This window comes from Cynocephalus volans, chromosome X (assembly GCF_027409185.1).
Source record: "Cynocephalus volans isolate mCynVol1 chromosome X, mCynVol1.pri, whole genome shotgun sequence".
Classification (NCBI taxonomy): Eukaryota; Metazoa; Chordata; class Mammalia; order Dermoptera; family Cynocephalidae; genus Cynocephalus; species Cynocephalus volans.
Genome location: NC_084478.1, coordinates 19712602 through 19734717, shown reverse-complemented (window position 1 = coordinate 19734717; position 22116 = coordinate 19712602). Strand labels below are relative to the sequence as shown.

At 33.2% G+C, this 22116-nt stretch overlaps 1 long non-coding RNA gene across 1 annotated transcript in view; it reads left to right on the top strand.

Annotated features, from left to right (window-relative positions):
• The first annotated feature begins 8564 nt into the window (after positions 1-8564).
• Positions 8565-22116, top strand: part of LOC134367660 (uncharacterized) — a 144778-nt gene continuing 131226 nt past the window's right edge. The window contains exons 1-2 of the long non-coding RNA XR_010022427.1: positions 8565-8602; positions 8695-8780. This is a non-coding gene — a long non-coding RNA (uncharacterized LOC134367660). The remainder of the gene's footprint in view (positions 8603-8694; positions 8781-22116) is intronic.

The following is a 22116-nucleotide window of genomic DNA, read 5'->3' as shown; positions in this document are numbered from 1 at the left end:
GAGCAGAAAATACCACCTACACACATACAGACTTTATCCTATTATTAATATCCAGCATTGCTGTTACAGTTATGAACCAATATTGATATACTATTATTAAGTGAAGTTTACATTAGGATTCCCTCCCTGTGTTGTATAGTTCTATGGGTTTTGCTAAATGCATAATGTCATGTATTCACTATTGCAGTATCATACAGAATACTTTCGCTGCCCTAATAAGCATCTGTTTTCCACCTATTCATCGGTGCATCTCTCTCTCTCTCCTTGTTACCCTCGTAACCACTGGTATTTTTTTTCCTGTTATCTCAAACATTTATTGTTTCTTTGTGTTGGGTGCATTCAAGATCCTCTTTTCCAGCTGATTGAATGTATACAATAAATTGTTGTTAATTACAGTCACCCTGCAGTGCTATAGAACACTAAATCCGATTCTTCCTACCTAGCTCTAATTTTGTATTTGTTAATCAACTCTCACTATCCCCTACCACTTTATCCTTCTGCTAAAAACTTGTTGCTTTGCCCATGGAATTGTCACCCCACGTCCCCTGAGTGACGGAGCCACAAAGGATTACTCATAGCCCATCTCTTCTGAGCAGTGAGAAGCGCCGAAGTGGTTAACTTCCCCAGAACCCTCAAGCGAGAGGCATCCCTTCCTTAGGAAGTCAACCCCGAATTGGGGTTCTCTTCCTGCATTTATTTTCCAGAGCAGGAAGTTACAGGAAGAGAACAAAGGTGGGGTTATAGTTTAACAATATTGGCTGGTACCTTTCAGTGAAACAAGTCAGATGACATGCCCTTAGACAATTAAGTGATCCACCACCAAAAGCTTGATCTTAGCAAACATTCCTTCTCTTTCCAGAAATTTTCCAGTATCTTCACATAACAATCAGTAACCTTTCTGTCCTTGAGCCAGCAGCCTTGCTGTTCCACAAATCTTTATCTTACAGCAGACTTTATAGCCTGAGGAAAATGTCCAGTCCTCTGCAAGGTCAATATTTGAAACTGCACGGCTTTAGAAAACCAGGACCTCTGAAGAACATTTGCTTTAAGAATCCTCTGCAAAAATTCAACATGGTAAACTCTGGTAAGCACCATTCTTATCTCTACTTACCCATGATCAACTTTCTTTGCTTCCAGATATGAGTGTGAACATGTAGTATTCCTCTTTCTGCTCCTGGCTTATTTCATTTAACATAATATCCACCAAGCTCACACATGTGCCCATGTCAGGATTACATTCTTTTTAATGGCTAAATAGTATTGTGTGTTTACATAGCTCATTTTCTTTATCCATTCATCTGTGGATAGATACTTAGGTTGATTCCATATTTTTGTGATTATAAATAGTGCTGCAATAAAAATGAGTGTGCACACATCTCTTCGAGATACTGATTTCCTTTCCTTTGTTTAAACGTATATCCAATAGTGGGGCTGTTGGATCATATTTTAATTCTATTATTAGCTTTTTGAGAAACCTCCATCTTGTTTTCCATAATGGCTGTATTAATTTGCATTCCCACCAACAGTGTGTAAGAATTCCACTTTCCGTGCATCCTCGTCTGCCTTTGGTATTTTCCATCTTTTAATGTTAGCCATTCTAACTGGAATGACATGATATTGCATTGTAGTTTTGATTTGCATTTCCCTGAAGATTACTGATATTGAGCATTGTTTCCTATACCTCTTGGCCATTTATATGTCTTCTTCTGAAGCATGTCTATTCAGCTCATGTGCCCATATTTTAATTGGATTATTAGTTTGCTTGTTTTTTGCTGTTAAGTTGTTTGAGTCCTTTTTATATTCTGGATATTAATCCTTTGTCAGATGCATAGCTTGCAAATACTTTCTCCCATTCTGCAGGTTGTCTCTGTTGATTTCTTTTCTCTGCTGTGCAGAAGCTGTTTAGTTTGATGTAATCTCATTTGTCGGTTTCTTGGTTTTTGTTTTTATTCTTTTGTTGCCTGTACATTTGAGGTCTTGTTCATAAAGTCTTTTCCCAGACCAATATTCTGAAGCATTTCCTCTATGTTTTCTACAAGTAGTTTCATAGTCTTTGGTCTTACATTTAAGCCTTTAATTCATTTTGAGTTTATTTTGCATATAGTGAGAGATAGGGTCTAATTTCATTCTTATGCATATGGGTATCTAGTTTTCCCAGCACCATTTATTGAAGTGACTGTCCTTTCCCTAATGAATATTCTTAGGGTCTTTGTCCAAAATCAGTTTTGATTTGATCATCACACACCATACACAAATACTCATAAGTCAACTCTGAACCCCATAAATATGTAAAAATACAAATAATAATAAGAAGAAATCATTTCTGGGAAATATATAATTTGTGATGTGCAACAGAAAAAAAATTTCTCAAGATTTTTTAAAAATTATCAATAAATTATTTTATAATCTGAAAAAAGAAGAGAGGAAACTAGTTGGCTGTAAATATGTGGCTTTATTTCTGGGTTCTCTATTCTGTTTTATTAGTTTCTAGTCTTTTTTTATGCCAGTATCATGATGTTTAGGTTTCTATAGTTTTGCAGTATATTTTGAAGTCAGGTAATGTGGTGCTTCCAGCTTTGTTCCCTTTGCTCAGGTTTAATTTGGCTATTAGGGTTTTTTTGTGGTTTCAAACAAATTACAGTAGTGTTTTTTCTATTTTGTGTGAAGAATGTCACTGGCACTTTGATAGGGATTGAGTTGAATCTATAGGCAGCTTTTGGTAGTGTGGTATTTTTCACATTAATGATTCTTCCAATCTGTGAATGCGGAATGTCCACGTCTAACCATTTCTTGATGTCTTCAATTTCTCTCATCAGTGTTTTATAGTTTTTCTTCTGCAGATCTGTCATTCCCTTGGTAAAATTTATATTTAAGTAGTTTATGTTTTTTGTAGCTGCTGTAAATGGGATTGCTTTCGTGATTTCTTCTTCAGGTTGCTCATTATTGGTGTTCAGAAACTACTGATTTTTGTATTTTCATTTGTATCCTGCAACTATATTGAATTCATTTATCAGTTTTAAGAGTTTTGGCTGGAGCTTTTAGGATTTTCTACATATAAGATCATGTCATCTGCAAACAAGGACAATTTGACTTCCTCCTTCACAATTTGCATGACCTTTATTTCTTTTTCTTGCCTAATTGCTTCAGTACTGTGTTATGAGCGGTGAGAGTGGGCATCGTTCTTAGAGGAAAAACTTTCAGCTTTTCCACATTTGTGTGATATTAACTGTGGGTGTGTCATATGTAGCCTTGATGGTGTTGAAGTATGTTCTTTCTATACCCTGTTTGTTGGGCTTTTTGTCAGAATGGGATATTGAATTTTATAATAAATTTTCTGCATTAGTTGAGATGATCGTTTGGTTTTTGTCCTTCATTCTGTTGCTGTGATATAACAAGTTTGTTGATTTCCATTTGTTTAACAACCCTTTTGCATTTTAACTGAAGCATAATTGATTATACGTATTTTGGGGGTACAATCCCACTTCCGGGAATATACCCAAAGAATGAAAATCATGTTGAAGGGATACCTACGCTCCCATGTTCATCACAGCTTTATTTACACTGGAAAAAATACAGAACCAACCTAAATGTTGAACCATTCTTGCATCCCTGGGATCAATCCTAAAACAGACAAGAACAAAAACAAGAATAGAAAACTATAGGCCAATATCCCGATGAAAAAAGGTGCAAAAATTTTCAACAAAACGCTAGCAAACTGAATCAAGTAGCCCTTTAAAAAGATCACTCACCACGTATTTTCACATCTTCTTTTTTGTGTGTGTGCTCTTCATTTTTTTCCTTAATTTTTAATTTACATGAAGTGTTGTTTCACTATAGTCTGAAGAACTTGCTACAGTATTACTTGCCTTACAGGTTATCCAGCAGCAAATTGTCTCAGGTTTGATTGTGTGGAGGTTTCTTATGTCATTCTCAGTTTGGAAGGATAATTTTGCTGGATACAGAATTCTGAGTTGACAAACTTATTTTTTCTTTAGCATTGGAAAGATGCTGGTCCGTTTTTCTCCCGCTCTCCGTGGATACTCTTGAGAAAGCAGCCATTGTTTACATCATTATTCCCAGATAGGAAGGCAATGCATTTTTATTTCTCTGGCACATTTAATTTTATTATTTGTCTTTTAGCTGTTTAAGTATGATGTGCCACATGCATATCTATTTTGATTTTTTGGTTCCACTAATCTTGGTTCTGTAATTAGAATATATTTTTCAAAAGTTGGGAATTTTTGACCTCATTTCTATAAATCATATGTTTTTTCCCCTGATCCATTACTCTTCCTACTCATATTGGACTCTGATTAAAGTATATGTTTGATGATTGAATATTATCTAACAGGTTGCTATAGGTTTCGGTACTCTTCCCACAGTCAATGGGCACTGCAAGACCTCTGTTATTTCCATTCCTCTCTTAGCCTCACATCCACTTTCTGCTATGCCTTGATGAGTCTTGTGCACATGTTCAGCCCAGGCCCTGACCAAGGACCTATTGTAAACTTCCACACATATTATTGCCTTGGTCCTGTGAACAGCTCCCTCATCTAGAGTGTCGTACCACGTAAATATCAGCTGCACAGCAGCCTCGACTTTTAATCTCTGTTTCATCAGCTTAACAACTCTGCCATGCTCTACCTGTTTCAAACTCCCTGCCATAGGTGAAATTGCCTCATCCAGAGGGCCTGGGCGAACATAAATCTCACACCTTGGCAATAGCTTGTGTCAGTGAGGAACTCTCATACATAGTTTGTGGAAAGAGAAATTAGAGCCAGGACTCTGGCACAATTTTGGCAGATTCTATTAAGCTGAATAGATACATACAATATGACTCAGTAATTCTACTCTAACTTACATAGTTATCCTAAAAATGCACGTCTGTGCCAAAAACATGTATAGAAACACTAGTACTTAGTAGCTGGATAAAATCTAAAAGTTCACCATTTCTAAGAATGCGTAAAATAAGGTATATCACACAATGTACTGCCACTCACTAATGAATATGAACAGACTTCTTCTACATACAAACTGTTGTTGTGACGTGATCCCTGCCAGCGCATCCTGCCATGCACTGAATGGAGCAGGGTCTCAGGTCACGTTGGAAAGGCTAACACATTCCTTGGCTATTTATTGTCATCAGTATTTCCAATAACACCCCTCTTTCTGATTCTAATTGGCTGGTCCTGCGATTTGGGCAGAATTCTTTTTGGATCCTGGGGAGAAAGGAGCCTGTATGGGCCAAAATAGGTTGTTATGCTGGTTTTTGAGAAATACCAGGTCTAGGTCACCTTCTTTTGTAGGGTGGGTGGTCATCAAATGCCTGCTGCTCTGTTATTCCTTCACTTTGCCTCCACTTAGAAGCCTGCCCTCTTCTAACCACTGTTCAGAGTTTCTTTCTAGTTGTGTTTTTTATTCTTTCCAGGGTTTTTGGCTGTATCTAGTGGAAAGGAGCAAGGAGAGACAAGTATACATTATTTGGGGCAGAGAATAACTTCAGCCTAATTTTTTTGAGTTTTACCAATCTTCAGAATGACGAGTATTTCAGGTTTCTTAATGGCAAATATACTCCATCATATGGGTCTAGCACATTCTGTTCATTCATCAGTTGACAGACATTTGGGTTGTTTTTACTTTTTGCTATTATGAATAATGGTGCTATGAACAATTGGATATAGTTTTTGCATGGACATATGTTTTTAGTTATCTGGAGTGGACATATAAGGTTGGAAATTCTGGGTTATATACTAACTGCCTAACTTTTTGAAGAATGACCAAACTGTAGAGCTATATATGAGGATTTCAATTTCTCCTCACCAATACTTATTATCTGTCTTTTTGGTTATACGAATTCTTTTGGATATGAAGTAGTATACCATTGTGGGTTTGATTTGCATTTCCCTAAGGACTAATGATGTTTGACGTCTTTTCATGTGATTATTGACCATTTATATATCTTCTTTGGAGAAACGCCTGTTGGAATTCTTTGCCAACTTTTTAAAAATTGGATTGTCGTTTTCTTATTGAGAACGTTCTTTTCATATTCTGTATGCAGATCCCTTATCAGGTATATGATTTTTAAAGATTTTTTCTTATTCTTTGTTTTGTCTTTTCATTTTCTTAATGATGTTCTTTGAAACAAAAACATGTTCAATTTTGATGAATTACAACTTATCAGTCTTCTATTTTATTGCTTATGCTTTGCTGTCATAATTAAGAAACGATTGCTTAACCTAAGGTAACACATGTTCATTCCTGTACTTTCTTCCAAGAGCCTTTTAGTTGTAACCCTTACATTTAGATCTATGATCCACTTGAATTCCGTTTTCTATGTGATGTGAGGTAAGGGTCCTACTTCTTTCTTTTGCATGTAGATATCCAGTTGTCTCAATACCACATGGTGAAAATATTCTTTTCCCATTGGTGTATTTCCATCATAAAAATATTTATACTTGCAATCTATAAATATGGTTATTTCTCATTTATTTAAATCTTTAATCATTTCTTTCTACATTGTTATGAGATTTTTGATCTGTAAGTCTTGCATTTTTTTAATTGAATATATTACTAAGTAATTAATATCTTGTGATGTAAACAATTATTTTTCTTAATTTCAGTTTTGGCTTATTCATTGACTGTATAGAAATAAAATGGATTTTGTGTATTTCCTCGTATTCTGCAACCTTGATGAAATTGAACATTGTTCTAATTTTTAGTGGAGTTCTGAGAATTTTTTATATACAGTTTAATGTCATCTGCAAGTGGAGGTAGTTTTACTTCTTTCTTTCTAATCTGTATACCTTATGTGTCTGCTTCTTGCTAATGCATATTGAATAAAGTTGGTCAGAGTGGACATATTTATCTTGTTCTTGATATTAGGTGGAAAACATATAGTCTCTCAGTAAGTGTGATATTAGCTGTAGGTTTTTCGTTGATGCATTTTGTCAGGTTAAGGAAGTTCTATTTTATTCCTAGTTTCTTGTCTTGTTAGGTAAATGTGTTGGATACTGTCACGTGCTTTCTCTGCATATCTTGAAATGATGGTATGATTTTTGTTTTTCTGTTAATATGGTGTTTTATAATGATTGATCTTTGGATATTGAAGCTATCTTGTATTCTTAGCATAAATCCTACTTGGTCATAGTGTATAATCCTTTCATATGTTGCTGGATTTAGTTTGCTGGTATACTGCAAAGGATTTTTGCACCTGTATCCATAAGAGATACTGGTCTATACTTTTCTTGTGATGTCTTTGTCTGGTTTTGGTATCAGGGTAATACTTTCAATATAGAATGAGTAGGGGATTGTTCTCTCCTCTTAAATTTTCTGGAACATTTTGTGAAGAATCGCTGTTAGTTATTGTTTAAGTGTTCTTTAAAATTTTCCAGTGAAGCCATTTGGGTATGGGCTCTACTTCATGGGAAGAAATTAATTTCAAATTACTAATTTAATACCTTCACTTGTTGTAAGTCTATCCAGAATTTCTTTTTTTTTTTTTTTTTTGCGCAGTTAACTAGTTCATGCCATTCTAGGAATTGGTCCATTTTATGTAAGTTATCTAATTTTTAGCATGTAGTTGTATATAGTAATCTCTTATTAGCCTTTTTTTTTTTTTTTTGCAAATTTGAGAGTGATGTCCTTTGTTTAATCCCTGATCTTAGGTATTTTAGCTTTTTTTTTTTCAGCATTTTTTCTTTTGTATTTTATGTGGGAACTTTTCTTTCGATGTATACTGAGGCTAATTCCACATATTTGAAAATGGACTAATTGAAGTATAATTGACATACAAAAAAAGTGCAGTTTTTAAATGTGCAATATGATGCAGTTTATAATATGCCTACACTAATGAAATTATCAGCACAATCAAGATAATAAACATAACTGTTATCTGCCAAATTTCTGTATGGAGTTGTGTAATCACCCCTCCTGACCCTCTCTTTTTAAATTCAGTGTTATTGTTAATATAGTTAGTTTTAAAGTTGTACATCTTGCCATTTGTTTTCTGTTTTTCCCATCACTTTTTATTGTTCTGTTCTTCTTTTTATACCTACTTTTATGGTTGTTAAATTTTTAAATTATTTGATTTGAATTTCTCTTTTGGATTGTTACCTGTGGTGGTTTAAAAATATGCCCACACATTCACTGACATACATTCCACCAAGAGATGGGGTTTGGAGATGGCCATTAGCTCAGTTGGTTAGAGTGGAGCCCTATAACACCAAGGTCATGGGGCCAGATCGCAGTACCCACAAAAACCAAACCAAACCAAACAAACAAACAAACAAACAAGCGAAAGTCATGAAAAGAGAAAGGAGATGGAGCTATGGCCCCTGCTTGGATTCTGGACCAAGCTTAGTGACTCTCTCAGGACCAGTAATACAGTGCAGCAGTTGTGATGCTACATAAATTCTTAGACTGAAGTTCCAGCCCACTGCCATTACTAACTTCTGTCAGTAGAGGGCGCAATCTCAATCTTCCTGCCCAGGGCTTTTCTGGCATATGGGATAATCTCGGTTTTCATCACGTGCCACTTCCTGCAGCCTGTAGAACTTCCTGTAGCAACAGAAATTACTGACAATTCAGTGACAAACTGTCTCAGGTTTGTGTATGTGGATATGTCTTATTTCTTAGTTTGGAAAGAAAATTTTGCTGGATATAGAATTCTGTGGACTGTTTCATTTGTTCTTTCAGCACTGGAAATATTGTGCTCATTATTTCTGGTACTCCATGGATTCTGTTGGGCAGGCAGCCATCTTTAAATCGTCATTCCTGGACAGGTGATGTATCTTTAGTTCTCAGAGAGTTTCCTTTTGAATTGAATTGCTTTCACCCTTCCTGACCTGCTCCTTCTAAAGTCAGTGTTACTATTAATATAGTTTGTTTTAGAATTGACCATCTTGCTGTTTGTTTTCTATTTGTCCCCTCACTTTTTTCCTGTCCCTCTTTTTGTACCTACTTTTGTGTTTATTGGATTTTTTTATTATTATATTTAAGTTGTTCTTTTAGATTTTTATCTGGCAGCTTAAATTTTTCAAATTTTAATAGCTATTTTCAATAGCAATTCAATTCAAATTTTCCCATTTGTGTAAATAAAAGGATAATTTATTTTATTGTAAATAGCAACAAAACAAAAGCTAATAAAACCCCACGTATAGAGAAAAACAAATGTCAAACGCCCCATTTTTTAATTTCTCACTAAAAAACATTAAAAATCTGCATCAATTATATGTACACACATTAAATGAATGTAAGCACATTTACAAGCATATATTAAAGTCAATCGTCATAATTGTTGATCTGATGTTAATGTTGAATAGTGTGAGAAACTGTAAGATGACACACTTGTGTTACCCATAGCAAAATAATTTAAATTACTTTATGTAATATATAATAACTTTATGCTTTGGAAAACATGTTCTATTAGTGAAATGATTTATGTAAACAGAGTGCATATCAGAACCAATTCAGTAACAAGGAATGTATAGAATGTAAGTGAAAGTAACAATTTATGCATATATTTATGTACATAATATGTAATAATTTTCGTATGTAAATAATTATAAAATGACACACTCTAATAAATGATATTAGTAAAATTCATATATGAAATACACAATAATAAGTATTAGTTGGCTATTAGTATCAAAATACTTAATAATTAGTGTAAATGAAATATCAAGATATCACATTGTTATCCATTGATACCAGATTCTGGAGAGCACATAAATAATACTCTTTTGGAAATCAATATGATATTTTTACACAATATTTTAAATTCACCTGTCCTATTCCACAGTAGTTGCCTTTCTATGACTGTATTTGACAGAACTCTTCTTGAAAAGTGCATAAAAATATGGATATCAAAAGGCAAAACTGCTATTTTTAATAAAATAAGATGAGTTGATACCATAAGTACTATGCAGATTTTACACCCAATCAGGTAAATCTTTAATAATTATAGAAGATATCTTCATTATATAGTGTTAGTGAGAAAACAAGCAAACTCTAATTTTTCCACGTGTTCCCATGTACATAAATGTATTATTTATGTATGTATATAGTGATATGTATATGTGTTAAATTATGCACTTCACTGCTAATCATGATTGGTCCTGTGAAAGATTATGAGTCTGTATTTTTTGGAAATTTGACATTGAGTGAACATTTTATTTGTAATTAATAAAGGAAAATAAAATGTTTACGTGACAGCATATTACTAATGATTCTTTTGGGCGATCTTTTTTTTTTTCTTTTAATGACTACGTTACAGTACAGGTAAGAAGTTATGCTTAAAGCCAGAGTTGGAACAGAGGTATAAAGGAAAAAAAAACAATAAGAGAAATATCGAAAATTTATGTGGAGAAATAATTTTTAATTTAGATGTGATTGATTTATAAGAAGCTGACCTCTAATTAGTCATTGAAATCATTAAAGCGGAGGCCATAAGAGAAATTGTCACAAAGAATGATTTGTTTGTTGTTCTGCTAGGATTAAATGTGAAGTGTAAGCTAGAATTTACCTAATATTCATGAGCCACTGTTGTCATGATATCAGAATAATTGACAACAATAATTAGGGTTAAAATCTTCTCAGTTTTTATCTAATTAGTATATGAAAAAAGACTTAAAATATAGCCTTGTTGTGCAGGGTTTTCATGCCATTTCTTATGATATCTGTAAAATAGCGAGAATTGTTGTTCTCAGAAAAGTGTGCTTAGATTTAACTGTATGAAATCCAGCAATTTTGCTGGATGCAGTTATTAATTCTAATTTATTACTTGTAAATGGCTTTTAGATATGCTAGAAACATAAACATAAAATCTGTGAACAAAAGTGGGTTCATTTCTTCCATTCCAGTCATTACACATTTTTTTCCCTGCATTTTTGCCCTGGCTATGACCTCTGTAAAATGCTGAATAGATGGAAATAGTAGACACCCTTGTCTCAATCCTGATCTCAGGGTGAGCTTTTCAACATTGCATCACTAATTATGATATTTGCTGCAGTATGCTGAGTTTTTTCTTTTAACTATAACTAGACGGTAAATTTATGAAATGGTTTCTGTGTATTTGTTGTGATCATGACATGATTTTGTCCTTTGTTTTGTTAAAGAGATTCAGTGTGCTAAACCAATACCAGTCCCTTGGATTAAACCCAGTTCGTACGTGGGGTATTATAATTGAAAGTGTCTTTGGATTCCCTTTGTCGAACATATGATTTTTTAAAAAATTTTGTCATGATGCATATTAGCCGTTGATTTTCTTTTATACTAGTGTCCTTATTAGTTAAGTGTAAAGTTGATAATTATCTTACTAACATTCTGTGGAGTGTTTTTACTGTTTTTATTCTGCGGAGATTTTGTGCGTGTTTGGTATTCTTTCTTTCTTAACTGTATGTCAGAGTTCACAAAATCAGGCATTAGGCTGTGGAAACTTTGTAGGAAGGATTTTCACTATGGGCTTCAATTAATACACATAAGTATCATTGAGACTTTCTGAATTTCTTATTTTGTAAGATGTGTTTTTTTTTTTTTTTTTGGAATTTTATCATTTTGTATAACTTCAAATATTATATAAGCATCACCAGCATCTTTAATGATGATCTACTCTACATTTCTGGAGTTGAAATGTATGTCTTCTTTTTCTATCTTTTTTCCCATCAGTCTTGTCATGATTTATAATTTTTGAACCTTTTCAAAAAGAAAGCAATTAAAAATAAACTGACTTTTGGATTTGTTGATTTTACCTTTTTCTTCTGAGTTTCATTAACTGATTCTAATTTTATTATTTTATTTCAATTATCTTTTGGTTTACATTGACTCCCTTGTTCCCAAGTTTTGAGGTGGCTGTCAGACCTTAAATTTTCAGGATTTGGTCTATTGCTTTTAATGCTGAAATGTTTCTTTAGACTCATATTATGATGGGTACTACACATTTTTAGCAACTTTATTTTGTTATAGTTGACATAAAATTAACTACAGAACTTTGTAATAATATAACGTTTTGAGATATGTACATATTTGTGAAACCATCATCACAATTAATAGAATGAACCTATTCATTCTTCACCCAGGTTTCCAGGTGCACCTTTGGATTTACCCCTTCTGGTCCTGCCTGGGCCCTTCCCCATTTTTCATACTCTGAAAATTTTAATACAATCCTGATTTGCACAGACACTTTCATTTTTCATGGAAAGCATCAAGGAATAGAATGGCTGGATCCCATGATATTTGTATGTTTAAGATATTTTAGAAAATGTCAACCGTTTATAAACAGTAATTTTCCTTCTAGGGCTACAGTCAACAAAGCTACTCGTAAATGTTCATAAAAATTTGGTTAAAAAATGACAAGAGATCTATTTTTAAGTAAATTATATTTTATTCAAAGCATGAATATTATGGTTTATAGCATTTAAAGCTTTGCAACCAATCAGGTAGTTCTTATACATTAGCCGAAGATATGTCCAAGTTATATCACTAACGAAAAAAGAAAGTAAATTGTAGTTTGTTCCATACGTGTGTGCATTTGTATTACTATATCATATGTGCAAGTGAATGTGTATGTGTATATCTGTTCATATAAAACTTCACTGCTGATCATTATTACCTCCGTGAAGAGATATGATCTGCAATTTTGGAAATTTTACACCGAGCACCTGCTAAATTTTTAATTTGTAAAAGGAAATCAAAGAAATAGTCACATGAAGGGATATCACTAATGATGTAATTTTCTCCCTTTTAAAGTTGTACAGAATAGATGAGAAGTTATGCTTAAAGACAAACCTAAAAGTGAGACAGAGCAAATATTTAATTAGTAAATGAGATCAATAAACTGGAGGCCATAAGTAAACTTCTCAAAAAGAATGCTTTTTCATTTCCCTTGGATTAAACACCAAGTGTATTATCAAGTTCATTTTACATTCTGGGGCATCTATTCACAAGGATTCAGAAAATACGACAACAATAATCAGGGTTATAATGACTCTCAAATATTATCTAATAAGCATATTGAAAAAACATTTAAATATAACCTTTTTGTGTAGGTTTTTGTGCCATTTCTTAAAATGTGTATAAAAAAGAAAGAATTGCTATTCTCAGAAAAATGTGTTTATGCCTTTTCCCCCTCTTTGTGTTGCATTATTGCCCTGGCTATGACATCCAGAAAATGTTGAATAGATCTGGTGACAGTAGGCATTCTTCTGTCTTCTGATCTCAGGGGGAGGTTTTCCATATTTCTCCAATAGTTACAATATTTGCTGCAGCTTTCTAAGTTTTTAAAAATCATAAATTAGTAGTAAATTATGTCCAAAGGTTTTCTTTATCTTTAGTTGTGATAGTGATATGATTTTACTCCTTTGTTTGCCGATGTAGTTTGAGTTCAAAATGATAAGACAACAAAAATCTTCTCTTGGATGAAACACATTTTTTGAATAGGGTATTTTTCTTGATCTCTTTGTAAAACGAAAGCTTTACATTTTATTTATTTATTTTTGTTTGTTTTTTTGACATGAGGCATAAAAACCTTTGTAGATTCCCTATGTATAATGTCTTTATCAGCCTGGTCCAAAGTTAATAGGGGTCTCATAAAACATTTTGGGAGTGTTTTGACGTTATTTTTCTGTGGAAGAGGTTGTGCAAGATTGGTGGTTACATCTTTCTGAGTTACATGGAGAAGATAGGGATTCAGGCATCAGGACATGGAATTCATTTGTAAGAAGGTTCTCAGTACAGATGCATTTTATCTAATAAATACAGAATTACTGACATTTCCTAGTTTATCTGTTTTATGAGTGGTGTTTTTATTTTTATTGTTTTTTTAATATTACATGAAATTAAAATTTAGTGGCATAAACTTGATTGTAATATAATTATTGTGTCTCCAGAATCTATAGTGATGATCCCTTCTGTATGTCTGCTGGTGATGCTGGTGGTGCAGGTGGTGGTGTTCTTTTTTGATCAGTCTTGCCAGGGTTTATCTAACATATTTAACCTTAGGGAAAAATCCATTGAGTATTGTTGATTATTTAATATTTTTTAGTTTGATTAATTGATCATACTTTTAAGTTTTTATTTCAAGTTTTGGTTTATATTCCTCATTTATTTTCTAATTTTGTGTTTTATCAAGTCTTAAATTTTCAGTACATCCTCTTTTGCAATAATGGCATGAATTTTCCTTTATGCCCATGTGTTGATGCATCTACACAGTTTTTGATAACTTATTGAGCTATAATTGATTTAAAGTAAACTGTACAACTTTAAAAGAAACAGTACAAGTTCTAATATTTATATATTTATGAAATCCCTACCACAAGCAAAATAATGTAAATGTCCATCCGCCCTCATCAAGTTTCTTTTTCGGCCATTGTATTTCTCCTTCCTGTTTCTACTTAAGCCCTTTCACCATTCACATGCTATTAGAAGTCTTCTTGCACAGAACTTCGTATTAACATATGCTTTGGGTATTTCTGCTTGTTTGTTTGTTTCGTATTGTCTTGGAAAAACATGAAGGAAAGAAATGACTGGATTACATGAGAGTTGTATATTTAATTTTTTCTAGAACATGTCAAAGTGTCTTGGGTTGTGAGTGTACTATTTTCCATCCTACCAGCAGTAAGAGTTGCGGTTGCTCTACCTCCTTGCCAGCAGTTGTTATAGTTAGTTCTTTTGTATCTCACCGTGACTGTAAATTACCAGGTCGTATGTCTTTCTGTCTCAGGTACCCCCAGTAAATGAAGAAAATAGATTGTTGGCCTGAAACTAACCCTTTCCCATTACATTTTGCATGTATACTTATGTTTTATTGCATGCTGAATTTTCTGTATGAAATACTTTAAAGATAATTGTATGCTCTGGATCATTTTATTTTTATCCTGGGAGTATTTTGTTTTTGCTTTCAGAGGTGGGGTGGGGTAGTTCATCTCATCTCAATCAGTGATTGAGTCCTTTGGAAGCTGGATGTCATGATTTGGAAAGAGTTTTCATTTTTAGTTTATATCAACACGAAGTAAATATAGCCTATGACGGATGTTGTGTCAATCTTTGGATTGTTTTCCAGATCTTCTCTGCCATGGTGATCCCTGAACTCAATGTGCGTCCCCTGATTAGGTGAGGCTGCTGAAATCCCTGGTCAGGTGCTTAACTTCTCATCTAAAACTTCCTACATAGCATCCTGGCTTCTCAGTCACCTCCTTTGAATTAGTATAAGCCTTGAGGGAAAATGAATATCACTTTGGGTCTTACCATCTGGACTTCTCTTCCAACTGAGATCCAGTCTCCTCCAATGCTTGCTTCCTTGGGTTTATGGTGCTTTCATACAATGTGTTTAATATCTACCCATTCTCTTGGTTTTTCTTAGCAAGAAGGGTGGACGGAAATGTCTGGTTTGCCATTTAATGATAGCAGACAATACTACACATACTATTTTTTTGAAATATGTTTTTGGTTTTAGATGTTTCTCCTTCTATAGACAATTAATAATATTTGTATTAATAATATAAAAATATTTTATGGCAATAACCTACCCAAGCCGTGGAGCTTTTCTATCATAATTTGTTTAATGTACTCCAGTTAAATTTTTTCCTTTGATACTCTACATATTTCCCTAGTTCCCATCATGTACCAGGTATGAATTATATGGTAGAAGTACAGTCTATTAAAATCTAAGAATTAAGAATGGAATATATTGTAGACAGTATGTGTTTTGGTGATTTGTTATTATGCAGGCATAGCAACCAGAATATTACTTATACCACTTTGTATTATGTTCAGTCATTGTGAAGGGGCTAGCATATGATTCCTTTACTTATCTTGGTTTATTTAAAGTTAGGATCATATCACTTTGTGTAAAAAGTTGTATAACCACAACAGTGCAATTACTTTTGGTAAAGGATTTAAAACCCATTAAGTTAAATACACAAATCTTAACCTTATACTTTGATGAATTTTCACATATTTTCCCTCTACGTTTCTACTTACATTTTTGTTTCAAGTGTTATTTGTCTTTTAATGAAATAATAGAAATAAAACACTCTTTAATATTTGTTCATTTTTTTTTTTGGAAAAACATATTTTACATGAGAAGTGATTTATATGTAGTATATATAAAAATCAATTAAGTAACAGGAAATATATAAACATAAGTGGATGTAACAAAATTTTAGGTGTATACATGGGCTTACTATTTAATCGTTTTGGTATTCAAGTAATTATGAAATGATAGTCTCTTTAATAAGTGGAATTAATAAAATGCACTAAGGATATACACAAAAATAATCATGAATTAGCAATTAGTGTATAAAATATGCTGAATACTTAGTGGAAATTAAATAACCAGATGCCCTATTTTTTTCTTGATACAAGATTATGGAAGATGTATAAAATGGTCTTGGATATTTAAAATTAATTTGGTATATTTAGCAAAGTTTTTTTTTTTTTTTTTTTGTCGTTTTTTTGTGACCGGCACTCAGCCAGTGAGTGCACTGGTCATTCCTATATAGGATCCGAACCCGCGGCGGGAGCGTCGCCGCGCTCCCAGTGCAGCACTCTACCAAGTGCGCCACGGGCTCGGCCATATTTAGCAAAGTTTTAAATTTGCCTAGTCCTTTATATGGTAATTGCCTTTTTACCACTGTGTCTGACAGACCTTGTTAAATGTGTGCATAAAAGTGTGGATACAAAAAGGCAAAACAAATATTTTTTAAATAACATATACTGTGTTAATACAATGAATACTATGTAACTTTTACAACCAGTTAGGTAGATCTAATATACTTGCAAAAGCAATCACAAGGAAATAAAAAGGGAAGCAAACTACTTTATTTCACTCATGTGCATGAGTGTATAAATGTATTACATATGTAAATATTTTTGTATGTATCTTGCTTAAAAATACACCCCACTGCTAATCATGGTTCCTTCTGTGAAGGAATATACAGTTACATTATTTTTAAAAAAATTTTACATTGAGTACATGACAGGTTGATAATTAGTAAGAGAAAAATCAAAGAAATATGATATAAAGGCACATCCCTAGTGATATTTTTGGAGGATCTACTGTTTTCTTTTTTTTCATTTTTTTTTTCCTGGTAAGATAGTACAGAACAGGTAAGACACTAACATTTAAAGCCAGAAACAGTAAAGTGTTAAAAAAAAAGAAATAAGAAAATACATAAAGAATTTATGTAGAAAAAGAATATAATTTAATAGTGAAACATTTAGAAGTAGCTGATCTCTAATTAGTCAGCAAGATCATTAACCTAGTGGCCAAAAGTAAAATTGTCACAATGAGTGCCCTTTTATTTGTTCCACTAGGATTAAATATTAAGTATGTTTTTGTGCAGTTTATCATACATTTAGAAGCATCTGTTCCCATGATAATAGAAAAAAATGGTAACAGGAATCTGGGTAGAATGACTTTTGAATTTTGGCTGATGAATACCTAGAAAAAAATGTTTAAATTAAGAACTTGTATGATTTTTGTGCCATTTCTTATGATGTGTGTTAAAAAATTTAAATAAGAATTGCTATTCCTAGAAAAAATATGTTAAGGTTTAACTCTGTGAATTTCAGCGTTTTTGCTAATTTCACTTCAAAATTCTACTGTATTACCTATAGATCGCTTTTTAATAGCCTGAAAACATAATCATTCAATCTGTGAGTAAAGGGGGTTTCATTTTGTTCTTTCCAATGTTTATGCATTTTGTTATTTTTCTTGCATTATTGTCCTGGCTATGTAACCTACCTAAAATTCTGTATGGAACTGGTTATAGTAGGCATTCTTATCTCTATAATCTCAGGGGGAAGGTTTTCAATATTTCACCACTAATTATGATATTTACTTAAGTTTGGTAATTTTTTTAAAAAATTATAACAGAATGGTAAATTTGTCATATGGTTTCCCTGTATCTATTATGATGGTGATATAACTCTCTCCTTTGCTTTATTAAAGTAGTTTCTTTCCAAAATGCTAATCCAGCAATAATTCGTGCTTGCATTCTACCCAGTTTATTCATGATCTTATATCATTGAAGCTTTTGTTTCTGTTTGTCAAACATAAGTCGTTTCTGGTTTATTTGGGGGGGGGCGGGAGGAGATGGGGGGCGGGAGGAGATGTTGGTTGGGCAGTGTGCTTTCGTGAGGAATATAAATATTTGAATTTATTTTCTTATAATGTACTTGTCATTGTGACATAAAATTTATAAAGGTCACATGAAACATCTGGGCAGGGTTTCTACAGTTTTTATAATGTGGAAGAGTTTCTAAAAGATTGTTCTTATTTTATTTTCATCATATAGAAAATTTATGATTTCAGGCATAGAATTCATTTGTATTTCATTTGTAAAAGTATTTTTCAATATAGTGGCAATTTTTTTATGAGCTGCAGGGCAATTGAGATTTCCTAGTTTTGTGATTTGTCGAGCTCTGTTTTTCTTGGAACTTTCTCATTGTGTGTAATATCATATTTTTTAGTATAAATGTTCCTATATAATTATGTATATGCATCCAGGATGTTGTGTGAGGATTTCCTTTACATTGCTGATATAAATTATTCAGATTTTTTTCTTTGATCAGTCTTGCTAGGGACTTATCAATTTTTTTAATCCTTTATGAAAATAAAATTTTTTAGATGATTTGTTCTTTTTAATTTAAAATTAATATCTCTTTCTAATCTTATATTGTTCTACTTGCCTTTGCTTCTGTCTTAGGTTTCCCATCCGTCTGCTTACATTACCCATCTGCTCTTGCTTGTTGTCCACTTTTTCCATTGGAACCCTTAACGTATTAGTTATAGTTATTTAAAATTTCCAATCTGAGCATTCCAAAATATCTGCCATATCTGGATTTATTTTGATGCTTTTGATGCTGACTCTTCAAACTGTTATTTTATTTTATTTCTGACCTTTTAACGTGCCTTGTAATGTTTAGTTGAAAGCCCAACATAAGGTATTGGGTATAAGGAACTGAGGTAAATAAGTCTTTAGTGTAAGGTGTTATGTTTTTATCTGGCTGAGTGTTAGACTGCATCTACTGTTAGTTGTAGCTGTAGGTGTCATAGGTCAAAAATTTTTCCAGGGTCCTTGTTTGGACTCCCTGTTGTCTTTTAGTTTCCCTAGAGACTTAGATAAGGTTTGAGATGTGCAGTTCTTTGCATTGTAATACCCTTGGTACTAGCTGCAGCGGTGGCCTTCTGCTCCTGGGCTTTTGCTTCAGCAAGCTGTGACTCTTTATTTTCCTCTCTTCAGTACTTGGGGCAGCGTTTCACACTGTAACATCATCAGTTGTGAAATGGATTAAGAAGAGTTAATTTCCAGTTTGTTCAGCTCTTTTCTTGTTGTGAGGATGAGAGTGACACCTTCCAAGCACCTTACATGTCTCCTAGGAACTAGAGGTTTTGTCTCATTTCTGCCAATTTTTAATATTAAATTACTGCTTTTTGTTCAATACCTTGAGATATATTATCAGATTACAAATATCCAGGATTTCCATTTTGCATTTATTGCTATAGATGTCCCTTTAGGGCATATACTGGTTCATCTTACTCTTTATAACAGATTCATTGGAATATAATTGTATTTCAATAAAATTTTCAACTTCAAATAATACAAGCTTCATATGTGTGTATGCAAGCGTACTTCAAAAAGTTCAGGAAAACTACAATGAAGAGATTACAGGAATCTTTTCATGAACTTTTGGAAGTACTCTCTCATGTATAAATAAGTATATAGATATGTACACACATACATATGTACATTTATTTGTGAAACCATCAATAAAAGCCAGGCCATGTGTGTATTCATCCCTCTACTTCAGTTTCATTGTGCAATTTTATATTTCCTGCTCCTCCTCCTGCCATAACCCTGTCCTTCTCATATAAGGTGTACCCTGTCTACAAGTGTTTGTGTGATGGATGTTTTTATTTTATTGTATAAACATGAAGACATGGTGTGGCTATTTTAGAAAATTTTAATGTTTTTGCATATTTTTGTGTATTTTATACTCTACATAGATTACTAGCAGTGTATGAGATTTACATTTGTTCTCTATTCTTGTTACCACTTGTTATGGTCATTATTTTAAAATGCAGATAGGTGTTCAGTGCTATATAGTGCCACCCTACTTAGTATCTTGGGTCTTCAATATCCTCCTTTGAGTTAGGACACTATGGGGAGGGAGGGGTATTAAATTTGGAAAATGTCACTGGGACTTTTCATCTTGTGATAATCCTAGATTCACTTGCAAATGTAGAACTGATACAGAGACATCCCAAGAATCCTTTATCCACTTCCAGCCAGTTTTATCATCTTGCAGTGCCATAGTGCAATATTCCGCCCAGGGTATTAACACTGATCCAGCCAGGTTGAAGTATGTTTGAGTCGTCTGAAGCATCTTCGTGTTGCACTTTACAAATCCACCCACATCCCACCACTCCAGCCCCCACCTCCCTGCCATCCCTGATTTCCAGCAACCAATAATCTGTTCATCATATATGTATGTGTGTGTGCATGTGTATACATGAATGATTCATTTCAGCAATGCTGTATAATAGAATAATACTGTATGTCAGCTTGGTATTTCTTTTACTTCACTGCGTAATTTGCTGGAGATTTATGCAGGTTTTTGCATGTATCAGTAGATTGTTCCTTCTTCTTGCTAAATAGTACTTCCTGATATGGCTGTACCACATTTAGTTTAATAAACATTTACACTTCTATGGACTTCAGGTTGTTTCAGGTTTAGGCAATACAGATAAATCTACTATGTAATTAAGAAAAATAAATAAGGAATAGAAGAAAAAAAGAGATAAATAGAGAATAGAATAGTGATTACCAAAGCCCGGGAAAGTGAGTGGATGGGGGGCCCGGGGAAAGGTTGGTAGGCCAGTAGAAAGTTAGAAAGTTACAGTTACATAGAAGAATAAGTTCTGGTGCTCTAGGGTGACAATAGCTAATAATATTGTATTGTATATCTCAAGATAGCCAGAAAAGAGGATCTTGAATGTTATATGTACAAAGAAATGATAACTGTTTAGATGATAGATATGCTAATTATTCTGATTAGACATTATAGAATATATGCATGTATTGAAACAAAAAAATGTACCCCATAAATATATACAATGAAAACAATAAACTTAAAAAAATTCAAAATTTAAAAAATTTGCAATGAACATGTAAGTTTCCACGTGAACAAAAGTCTTCATTTCTCTTGGATAAATGCCCTAGACTGCAATTGCTGTATTGTATGATATTTGCAAGTTTAGTTTCTTTATTTTTAAAGAACCTCACTGTTTTCCATAATGAGACATTTTACATTCCCACAGCAATGTGTGAGTGATCTGGACTGCCTACAGCCTTCTCAGTCTTTGGTGAGGTCACTATTTGAAAAAAAAAATAATAAATCTGATATACGTGTAATGATGGCTCACTGTGGTTTTCATTTGCATTTATCTGGTGGTTGTGATGTTGAGCATCCTTTCAATTTCTATTTCTTTTTACATTTTTTTTCTTACCACGTTATTGTATTGGTTATGAGATACAGAGCTGATTGTCACCACTTGTGCCCAAGATGCGATGGCCAGTAGCATCCTTTCATTTTCATTTGCAATCTGTACAGCCTCTTTAGTGAAGTTTCTGTTTATGTCTTTTTCTCATTTTCAAATTGGATTGTTCCTTTTATACTGTCGAGCTTTGAGAGTTCTTTATATATTCTAGATCGAAGTCTGTTTTGGGCATATGGCATGAAAATATTTTCTTCCAGTCTGCAGTTTGTCTTTTCATGTTTTTAGCACAGGATAAAACTGTTTGAATAGCAAAAGTCTTCAGTTTTCTTGGAGCCTAATTTCTCAGTGTTTCCCTTATGGTTCATGCTTTTGGTATCAAGCCTAAGGATTCTTTCTTTTGCGTTATTCCAGAGATTTCCTTTTCTTATTTAATTACGTTTTACAGTTAAATCTATGATCCATTATGAGTGAATTTCTGTATGAGCTGTGAGGTTTAGATCAAGGTTCATGTATTTGCTTCTGGATATCTTATTGTTCCAGAACTATTTGTTGAAAGATTATGCTTTCCTCTGTTGATTTCCCATTCCAGCTTGATTGGAAATCAGCTGGCCTTGCTG